The 10399-nt window shown below is 40.3% G+C and overlaps 1 protein-coding gene across 3 annotated transcripts in view; it reads right to left on the bottom strand.

Annotated features, from left to right (window-relative positions):
- Positions 1-10399, bottom strand: part of LOC103349679 (uncharacterized) — a 170017-nt gene that overhangs the window by 15165 nt on the left and 144453 nt on the right. The gene's annotated exons all lie outside the window — the stretch shown is intronic.

Below are 10399 nucleotides of genomic sequence, written 5' to 3'. Positions count from 1 at the left end.
TGAGAATTGGGCATGCCCACACTGAGAAGCAGGGCAGAGGTGAGAGAGCAGCAAAGGAGGCTGAGAAAGAGTGGCCTGATAGTGGGTGGCATCCTGAAAGACAAGTGAAGTTGGAGGATCTAGGAGGAAGTGAAAAGTGTGTCATTTGTGATAGAGGAAGAATGCTGGGGGCTGCTGTGGTTTGAATGAGTACCCCAAGAGTTCATGTGTTGAAACATAATCCCTAAATTTATGCTTTTAGTATGCAGAGGCAGGGTCTTGGGGAGGTAATTAGGATCAGAGAAGGCAAAAAGGGTGGCATTAGTGGCTTCAGGAGGAGTAAGAGAGCTGGCTCTGTCCATGGGATCCCTCTTTCATAATACGATGCAGCAAGAAGGCTCTCACCAGACGCTGGTGCCATGCTCTTGGACTTCCCAGCCTCCAGAACCTTGAACTAAACAAAGTTATTTTTCAGAAAGTACCCAATCACAGGGACTTTGTTATAGCAACAGAAAACAGAATAAGTTGAGGCTGAGCACAGTGATGGGTTGAGTGATGTGAAGTCGTTGCTGTCCTTGACAAAGCAGTTTCCATTGTGGGAAGAAGAAAGAATTGGAAGAGGGCAGTTGGAGGCAGAAACTCCAAGAAGATTCATGGTAAAGGGAACAGAATAATGGGGTGATGGCTAAAAAAGGGTCTAGGGTCAATGGAGGCCTTTATTATTAGAGATTTAATATGCTGGGATGATAGTGGGAATGATACAATAGAAAATGAAATTTTTATGATGGAGTCAAGAGGAGAGTAGAACTGTTGAGATGATGTCTTTGGAAAGGGGAAATGGGATGGGAGCCAGGAAACTAGCAGAGAGGTTGGTTTCTCATCGATAGAAAGGGCAGACTATAGGTGTGAGTTCATGCGTGTCCTCTCCTGACCACTTCTGCTTTTCCATGCAATAAGAAAGAGCTCATCTGCAAAGACCAAAGTCTGCACAGGAGCTGGTGCAGGCTTAAGGAGTAGGAATAGGGTGTGAAACAGTGAGCTGTGGGGATGTAAGAGTGAATGGGTTCAGGCAATGTTGTATCATCACTGGTCAGTAAATATGAAGTCAGTGGCAGCTATTGCTTGCAAGCTCCAAGTCTGCTTTTGACCCCTGAAATCTCTTCTGAGTTCCAAGCTCAGGAGCCTGTTGCAGACTGTCTATCCCATGCACTTTAGTTTCAGAAACTTGGGAATCATCCGTAGTTCCTCCGTGCATGTACTCCCACAGCCCAGTGGTGACCATTGTCTTTCACTTCTACCTTTTTAGTATCTTCTAACTTTTCCTCACCATTTCTTCAGTTTTCACTGGCTTGTTAAGTAGGCTGTCACACTATTGGGACAGCAGAAGACAGCCCAAGTATCTGGGTCCCTACTACCCAGATAGGAAACCCAAATGAAGCTTCTGACTCCTGGCTTTGGCGTGGCCAATGCAGCCATCGGGGGGAGTGAATCAGTGGATGAAAGATCTCTGTGTCTTCCTCTATCCCTCTCTCTCTGTCTCTAACTCTGACTTTCAAGTACATAAGTAAGTTTTAAAAAAAAACTGAGATAAAAAGTTTGCACTTCCCTTTAAACGTGGGAACAAAGTAATCAGATTTTTAAAAAAGAGAACTCTTGCTGCTGTGTGAAGATTGGCTAGTGAAGATGCCTGTGAGGTCAGTGGGAGTGTGGTTCCTTTGAGTGTGCTCAAAACTATGCTATAGAAAGATGGCTGTGTGCAAAATGTGCAAAGGGACTCCTTTGAAATGCCTGCAACTCATAACAAGGGAAAGCCTGAATTGGGGAAGTCAGATTCACACTTCCAAATGAGGCTGCAGGTGGTGAGACTAGAGACTCAGATAGTACCCAACTCCAAGAGCACAGGTGTCAGGAGCCTCTCAATACCTACCTTAGTTAATCTGCACTGCCCTACAATGATTGTTGCAAAAATCATTTTCCAGGATTTCAACCTGGACCTGAAAAACCCATCCTGGGGTTAGACATCTGGTTTTCAGTATACAAATACTTCAGGTGGTTTTTCCATTGATGGGAGGCACTGATGTTACTGAGCAGGCCTCCACCTCATTCTGACCAAAGGAATGAAGGTACTGATCATTTCTTGAATACATAGATAGCTCTCCTTGGTGTGGTTGGTTTGAAGCATTTCTGGGAAAGTCAAGGTAAAGGCACTACCTTGGGTTACAGCTTTCAGCTGCCATCCTAATTTGTATTTTAATGTAAATGAGTTTCAGATCCTTCTTGAGTGAAGATTTTGACTGGGAAATGTTGGAGGGCTATCGGCCCAGGGTGGGGGCAAAGTGCCTGGGGGAGTTGAATGGGGAAGGGGAAAGGGGAAGAAGGCATCATCAGGCGCTGCACTTCACTTCCTTCACACATTTGCCCAGAGCCAGGAAACAGCCTCCACCCACGTTGAGCACAGGGCTCCTAAAAGGCTGAATGAAGAAGAAATTCAGGTTGCATAACTTCGTGTTGTTGGTGTTTGGTTAGATTCTCATGTGAGCTGGGTATCTGAACCATTGACATTTAGCCCAGCAGTTAAGATGCCTGCATCACACATTGGAGTGCCTGGGTTCTCATCAGAAACCCAACAAGCTAGAAACAATGCCAAGATATAGTCCAAATTTCTTAAGAGAAAAAAACTGTCACGCTAGAATACTGTACCCTGCAAAGCTCTCATTTATAAATGAAGGTGAAATAGACCTTCCATAACAAAGAAAAATTGAACAAATTTGTCACCATGCAGCCAGCCTTACAAAAGATGCTAAAAGATGTGCTACACACAGAAACACAGAAAGCCATCATCATGAAAGAATGCAAAGACAGAAAATCACCAAGTAAAAGTACAAAAGAAATCCAAAGTAAATTATAGGAGTATTCACGGAAAAATAGCAGGGCCAAGTAGTTACTTATCAATAGCTACCTTGAGTGTAAATAGCCTCAACTCTCCAGTTAAAAGATACAGACTGGCCAAATGGATTAAAAAACAAGACTTGTCTATTTGCTGACTCACAAGAAACATACCTCACCAACAGAGATATATGTAGACAGAAAGTGAAAGGATGGAATAAGATATCCCATGCTATTGGAGGGGGGAGGTAAAGGCAGGTGTAGCCATCCTAATATCAGACAAATAGACTTTAACACAAAACTGTTAAAAAAAAAGACAAGGAAGGATACTATGTAATGTTTAAGGGATCAATACAACAGGAAGAAATGACTATAATAAATGTATGTGCACCAAATTACAGGGCACCTGGCTATCTAAATACAATAGTAATGGGGGACTTCAACACCCCACTTTGATCAATGGATAGATCAACAGATAGAAAATCAACAAAGAAACAACAGAGCTAATTGGCTGTGAACCAAATGGACTTAACTAATATCTACAGAACTTTTCACAGTGGCAGAATATACATTCTTAGCAGTGCACAGAACTTTCTCTAGGATAGGCCATATACTGGACATAAAGCAAGTCTCAGCAAATGCAAAGAAATCAAAATCATATCATGTGCCTTCTCAGATCATAATGAACTGAAGCTCCAAACCAACAACTCAGAAATTTCAAGAACATATGCAAAACAGGGAGACTGAACAACATGCTCCTAAATGAACAGTGGGTCATAAAAGAAATTTAAAAATATTTGGAAACTAATGAAGATGACAATACCTCATATCAAAACATATGGGAAACAGCAAAAGCAGTGTTAAGAGGGAAGTTTATAGCAATTAGCGTCTCCATCAATAAACTGGAAATTCACCAATAAATGAGCTATTAGTACATCTCAAGGACCTGGAAAAACAACAACAAAACAAACCCTGAATTAGTAGGAGGAAAGAAATAATTAAAATTAAGGAATAAATACAATTGAAACCAATAAAACAATACAAAAGACTAACAAAACAAAGAACTGGTTTTTTGAAAAAGATAAACAAAATAGACATACCAGTGGCCCAACTAACCAGAAAAAGAGGGAGAAGACCCACACCAACAGAATCAGAGATGAAAAAGGAAATGTAACAGCAGGTGCAGAAATAAAAAGAATCATCAGGAATTACTACAAAAAAACTGTATGCCAACAAATTTGGAAACCTAGAAGAAATGGATGGATTCCTGGACACATACAGTCTAAATTGAGTCATGGAGACATGGAACACCCAAACAGACCAATAACCAAGACAGAAATGGAATCAGTAATAAAGACCCTTCCAACAAAGAAAAGCCCAGGTCCCGATGGCTTCACTGCTAAATTCTACCAAACATTTAAAGAAGAATTAATTCCAATTCTTCTCAAGCTTTTCAAAATAATTTAAAGGGAGGGTGTCCTCCAAAACTCCTTCTATGAAGTCTGCATCACCTTAATTCCTAAGCCATAAAAAGAAGTGATGGAGAAAGAGAACTATAGACCAATATCCCGGATGAACATGGATACAAAAATACCCAACAAAATACTAGCCAATTATCCAGTAACACATGAGAAAGATCATTCACCTGGACCAAGTAGGATTTATACTTGGTATGCAGGAATGATACAACAACTGAAAACCAATAAATATGATAAATCACATTAACAAACTGAGGACCAAAACCATATGATTATCTCAATGGATGCAGAGAAAGCATTTGACAAAATTCAACACCTTTTAATGATGGAAACCTTAATTAAGCAAATTGGGCATAGAACATAATCCACATAATCAAAGCAATTTATAACAAACTCACAGCCAGCATCCTACTGAATGGGGAAATATTGGAGGAATTCCCATTGAGGTCCAGAATCAGACAAGGATGCCACTCTCACCATTGCTGTATGTACTTTGGAAATTTATTTTTATTAAATAAAAGTTAAAAAATATAATAATGGAAGTTTTAGCCAGACCATCAGGCAAGAAAAGGAAATAAAAGCAATACAAATAGAGAAGGAAGAAATCAAACTATCCCTATTTGCAGATGACATGATTCTATATATAGGGAACCCATAAGATTCCCTGAGGAGACTATTGGAATGCATAAAAGAGTTTGGTGGAGTAGCAGAATAAATCAACATAGAAAAATCAATAGCCTTTGTATACACAGACAATGCCATAACTGAGAAAGACCTTTTAAGATCAATCCCATTCACAGTAGCTACAAAAAAATTAGATACCTTGGAATAAATTAAACCAAGGATGTCAGAGATGTATATGATGGAAATTACAAAATTTTAAAGAAAGCAATAGAGGAAGATACAAAAAAATGGAAATATCTTCCATGTTCAAAGATTGGAAGAATCAATATCATCAAAATGTCCATAATACCTAAAGCAATTTACAGATGTGATACCAATCAAAATACCAAAGACATTCTTCTCAGGCATAGAAAAAATGATGTTGAAATTTACATGGAAACAGAGGAGACCCTGAATCACTAAATCATCCTTAAATGATAAAAACAAAGCTGGAGGCATCACAATACCAGACCTCAAGACATGCTACAGGGCAGTTATAATCAAAACAGCCTGGCACTGGCACAGAAACAGACATGCAGACCAATAGAAAAGGATAGAAACTCTAGAAATTATCCACACATCTACAACCAACTTATCTTTGACAAAGGAGAAACCCCTTAACCCCTGGATCTAAGAAAATATCTTTAATAAATGGTACTGTGGGCCAGTGCCACGGCTCACTAGGCTAATCCTCCGCCTTGCGGCGCCGGCACACCTGGTTCTAGTCCCAGTAGGGGCACCGGATTCTGTCCCAGTTGCCCCTCTTCCAGCCCAGCTCTCTGCTGTGGCCAGGGAGTGCAGTGGAGGATGGCCCAAGTGCTTGGGCCCTGCACTCGCATGGGAGAACAGGATAAGTACCTGGCTCCTGCCATCGGATCAGCGCGGTGCGCCGGCCGCAGTGCGCAGGCCGCGGTGGCCATTGGAGGGTGAACCAACGGCAAAAGAAGACCTTTCTCTCTGTCTCTCTCTGTCTACTCTGCCTGTCAAAAAATAAATAAATAAATGGTACTGTGAAAACTGGGTATCTGCATGCAGAAATATGAAACAAGACCCATACCTTACACCTTATACAAAAATCCACTGAAAATGGGTAAGAGACCTAAATCTATGACATAATACCATCAAATTACTAGAGAATTTGTGGAAACCCTAAAAGACATTGGCATAGGGAACGACTTCTTGGAAAAGACCCCAGAAGCACAGGCAATCAAAGCCAGTATTAACACATGGGATAGCATCAAACTGAGAAGCTTCTGCACTGCAAAAGAAACACTCCATAAAGTGAAGAGGCAATGACAGAATGGGAGAAAATGTTTGCAAACTATGAAACTGACAAAGGATTAACTTCAGGAATCTATGAAGAGCTCAAGAAACTCAACAATCACAAAACAAACCACCTAGTCAGGAAATGGGCGGAGGACCTGAATAAACATTTTTCAATACAGGAAATTCAAGTGGCCAATAGACACATAAAAAATGCTCAGGATTGCTAGCTGTAGGGAAATGCAAATCAAAACCACAGTGAGGTTTCACCTCACCCCCAGTAGAATGGCTTTCATACAGAAATCAACAAACAACAAATGCTGGCAAGGATGTGGGGAAAAGGGTACTCTAATCCACTGTTGGTGGGAATGTAAACTGGTACAGCCATGGTAGAATATAGTAGACCTATCATATGACCCAGCCATCCCATGCTTGGGAATTTACCCAAATGAAGTGAAATATGCATATGAAAGAGTGATCTGTACCCCCATGTTTACTGCAGCTGAATTTTCAATCACTAAATTAGGGAATCAACCCAGATGTCCATCAACGGAAGACTAGAAATTATGATGTATATGCACTAAGGAATACTACACAGTGGTAAAAAGAATGAAATCCTGTTATTTGAAACAAAATGGATGCAACTGTAAACCATTATACTTAGTGAAATAAGCCAGTCAGAAAAAGACAAATGTGATATAGTCTTTCTGATCTGTGGTAATTAACAGAGCACCTAAAATGTAGTTTATGGGAGCAAAACTGACACTCTGAGATGCAATGATTTTGAACAGCCCTTGTATTGACTGTCGAGGAACAATATATTCTGTTTGTTTGGTTGGTTTTGTTCTTCATTTTTTCTTAATCAGTGAACTCTCTACTTAGTGTAGGGTAAATATTGAGTATAAAAATTAAGATCTCTAAAAAATTAGAATGGGAAAGGAAGAGGGAGGGGAATAAATGTGGGATTATGGGTATGAGGAAGGTAGTAGGGGAAGAATCATCATGTTCTCAAATATGTATACATTAAATGTATGAAGTTGTATTCCTTAAACAAAATAAAAAAATTAAAAGAACTATAATAAAGTTGAATTACCATTCATTGAATACATATTGATTGAGCCTTTACTCTGCTGGGCACTCTGCCAAGCCAGGCAAATGCAGTCCTTGCTTTGATGAATCTCACAGTTAAAATTCCACACCAATGAGTATTAGAGCTGGGATGTTATGTGTTTGCCTGATTCCTATGAAAACCTGGTAGCCTACCTCCATGTCAATTTACTTTTGAAAACTAAAAGATAATTATGGTTGAAATATTTTTAGTGAAGTAAGGAAAAATGTAAAAAGATGAGGTTAAGAAAGCAGTGATTTGGCACCTGGGGCAAATCAAAAAGGGCACATCTCCAGAATAATGGGAAATTTTTCATGGTCTTTAGCTAGAGTAAGGTGTGTTAAGTATTAATTTTTTAAAAATTTATTTATTTATTTGAGAGGCAGAATTATAGATAGAGAGATAGAGAGACAGAGAGGTCTTCCATCCACTGGTTCACTCCCAAGATGGGTGCAATGGCTGGAGCTGCACTAATCCGAAACCAGGAGCATCTTCCAGGTCTCCCACGTAGGTGCAGGGACCCAAGGACTTGGGCCATCTTCTGCTTTCCCAGGCCATAGCAGAGAGCTGGACCAGAAATGGAGCAGCTGGGACTAGAACTGGTGCCCATATGGGATGCCAGCGCTTCAGGCCAGGGCTCTAATCCGCTGTGCCATAGCGCCAGCCCCAATTTTTAAATTTTTTAACTTCCCTGCAGTTTGTTGATGAGGAATAAAAGGACATCAAGAGTAGACATCATAAAACCAATCAGAATGCTATTGTGGTGGTCTGGGTATGAGATCACATTGATTTGAACTATTTGGGTGATACTGGAGATAGAAAGAAGTGGACAGTTCTGAATTTGATCTTAGATATCGAATGTATAGGCTATGGTAATTGGCTGGTGGGCGTGTTAGGTAGTGACAGTAAGGCAGAATTGTCGAGCATAACTTCTGAGTTTCTTATCTAAGCAATTTTTTAAAATATTATTTATGTGAAAGTCATAATTACACAGAGAAGTGGCAGAGAGAGAGAGAGAGAGAGAGAGATCTTCCATCTGCTGGTTCACTCCCCAATTGACCTCAATGGCCAGAGCTGAGCCGATCTGAAGCCAGAAGCCAGGAGGTTCTTTCAAGTCTCCCATGTGGGTTCTGGGGACCAAGGACCTGGGCCATCCACTACTGCTTTCCCAGGCTATAGCAGAGAGCTGGATTGGACTTGGAGCAGCCGGGTCTTGAACCAGCGCCCATATAGGATGCCGGAGCTTCAGGCCAGGGCGTTAACCCATCTAAGCAATTTTATAAATATTGCTGACATTTACTGAGATTGAATGTGCCAGGGAGAATTGTTGTTGTTGGGGAAATGTTATTGGTTAAGTTTCAGACACTATCAACTTGAGATACCTGTGAGAGATTCAAGTGGGAGTGCTGAGTAGTTTAGCTGATATGCATTGGATGACTGCCTTAATGGTTGGTCCAACATTATCCTGCAGTAATTATAGCATATGTGTATGGCCCAGTCTAAACCAAATATCTTGACTTCCATAGCACAGTGACTAATTCATTCAAAAGCAATGTGAGCCTTACTGGACCAATCAAATTTGTTCTCTTTATTCGAATGGGGAGAAGAGAGATTTTCAAACTCTGGTTTAGAGCTTTGAGCCATCAATTCATAGCTATTAGTGAGGATGTCCCTTTTATGGGAATATACTGACTTTTGAAAGAATGGAGGTGATATACAGAGAGAAGACACAAAAAGAATTTTGAGAACTACCAGAGACCTTTTGTTTTGCCCCTACTTTGATTACATGCGCTAAGAGTTACAATCTGTCTGTCTGTCTCTTCATCTTTGTCTCTCTGTTTTGTCTTTAGCTAATTTTCAGTTAGATTCTATCATTTATAATCATGACAGGCAGTACTAATAATATAAGTTAGCAGTTTTATTCACAATCTAGGAGAGAGCAAGGCATCTTTCCTGTAGACATATTGTTGATATAGATAGTAGAGTTTGTAGCCAAGGAATGGAGGAAGTCACCAAAAAAGCAAAGACAGAGGAGCGCTGAGATCTAAGCTCTAAGGAGCTGTAACACTAAAGACAGAAGAGAAGAGGATGAACATTCAAGGAGATTGAGAGAGATACTTGAAGTCATGGGAGGAAGTCTCAGAGAGTGTGGTGTCCCAGGAGCCAAGGATGTTTTAAAGCAGAGGTGATCAACTGTGTAGAATGTGTAAGAAAGGAGAAGTACAACAGCTGAAAGTGAGCCATTGGATTGGGCAGCATAGAAGTTATAGATACCTTTACCAAGAAAATTTTCAGTGAAGTGGAGGGATCAGAAGCCAGTTGGAGTGAAATTAATATTTCAAAACCTCAAATGAATATTTCAAAACCAAATTCTGAATATGAATACAATTCTTTGGGCATGTTAATTGTAAAGGGAAGAAACCAGCAAAGCTGACAACTGGAGAGGGAGTTCTGGAAGGGCGTTTTACATTTATTTAAAATTGAGAGTGACTAAAACAAAATTACATTCAAAGATCTACCAGAGCACAGGGGAATAGACAGCTAACCACAACTGGGTGGGTAGGAGAAGGTTTCCCCGTGAAGACGATTATGAGCTGAGTCTTGAATAGTAAGTGAAGTTTTCCCAGCAAAAGAAGGCATTGCAAGCAAAGGAAGGGTGCAAGCTAAGACTAGGGGGTGTGCTTGGAGGACAGTCCATAGCTCAGAGCATGGAAACCCTTAGCCCTGTACCCCGTTGCAGAGAAAGGAAAACCCACACAATACCATTCTCTACCTTTTCTCTTTGTTCTCAGTTTCATTTGTAAAATACTTATATTAGGCCAGATTATGTTTAAAGTCCATTCTAATATTAAAACCTGTAGCTAATGGCCATCAGTCTTGAGTGTTTTGTTATACTGATAATAATATGCCCCTAAATGAAGCAAATGTTACGTGAACATAATGATTGCAGGCTCAGCCCAACAAGGCTCACTTAGAAGGGAATAATTGTGAAATATCTTTGAAGTCTACTGTGTTTTGCCTT

Source organism: Oryctolagus cuniculus, chromosome 5 (assembly GCF_964237555.1).
Source record: "Oryctolagus cuniculus chromosome 5, mOryCun1.1, whole genome shotgun sequence".
NCBI lineage: Eukaryota > Metazoa > Chordata > Mammalia > Lagomorpha > Leporidae > Oryctolagus > Oryctolagus cuniculus.
This window is presented reverse-complemented; position numbering and strand designations above follow the sequence as displayed.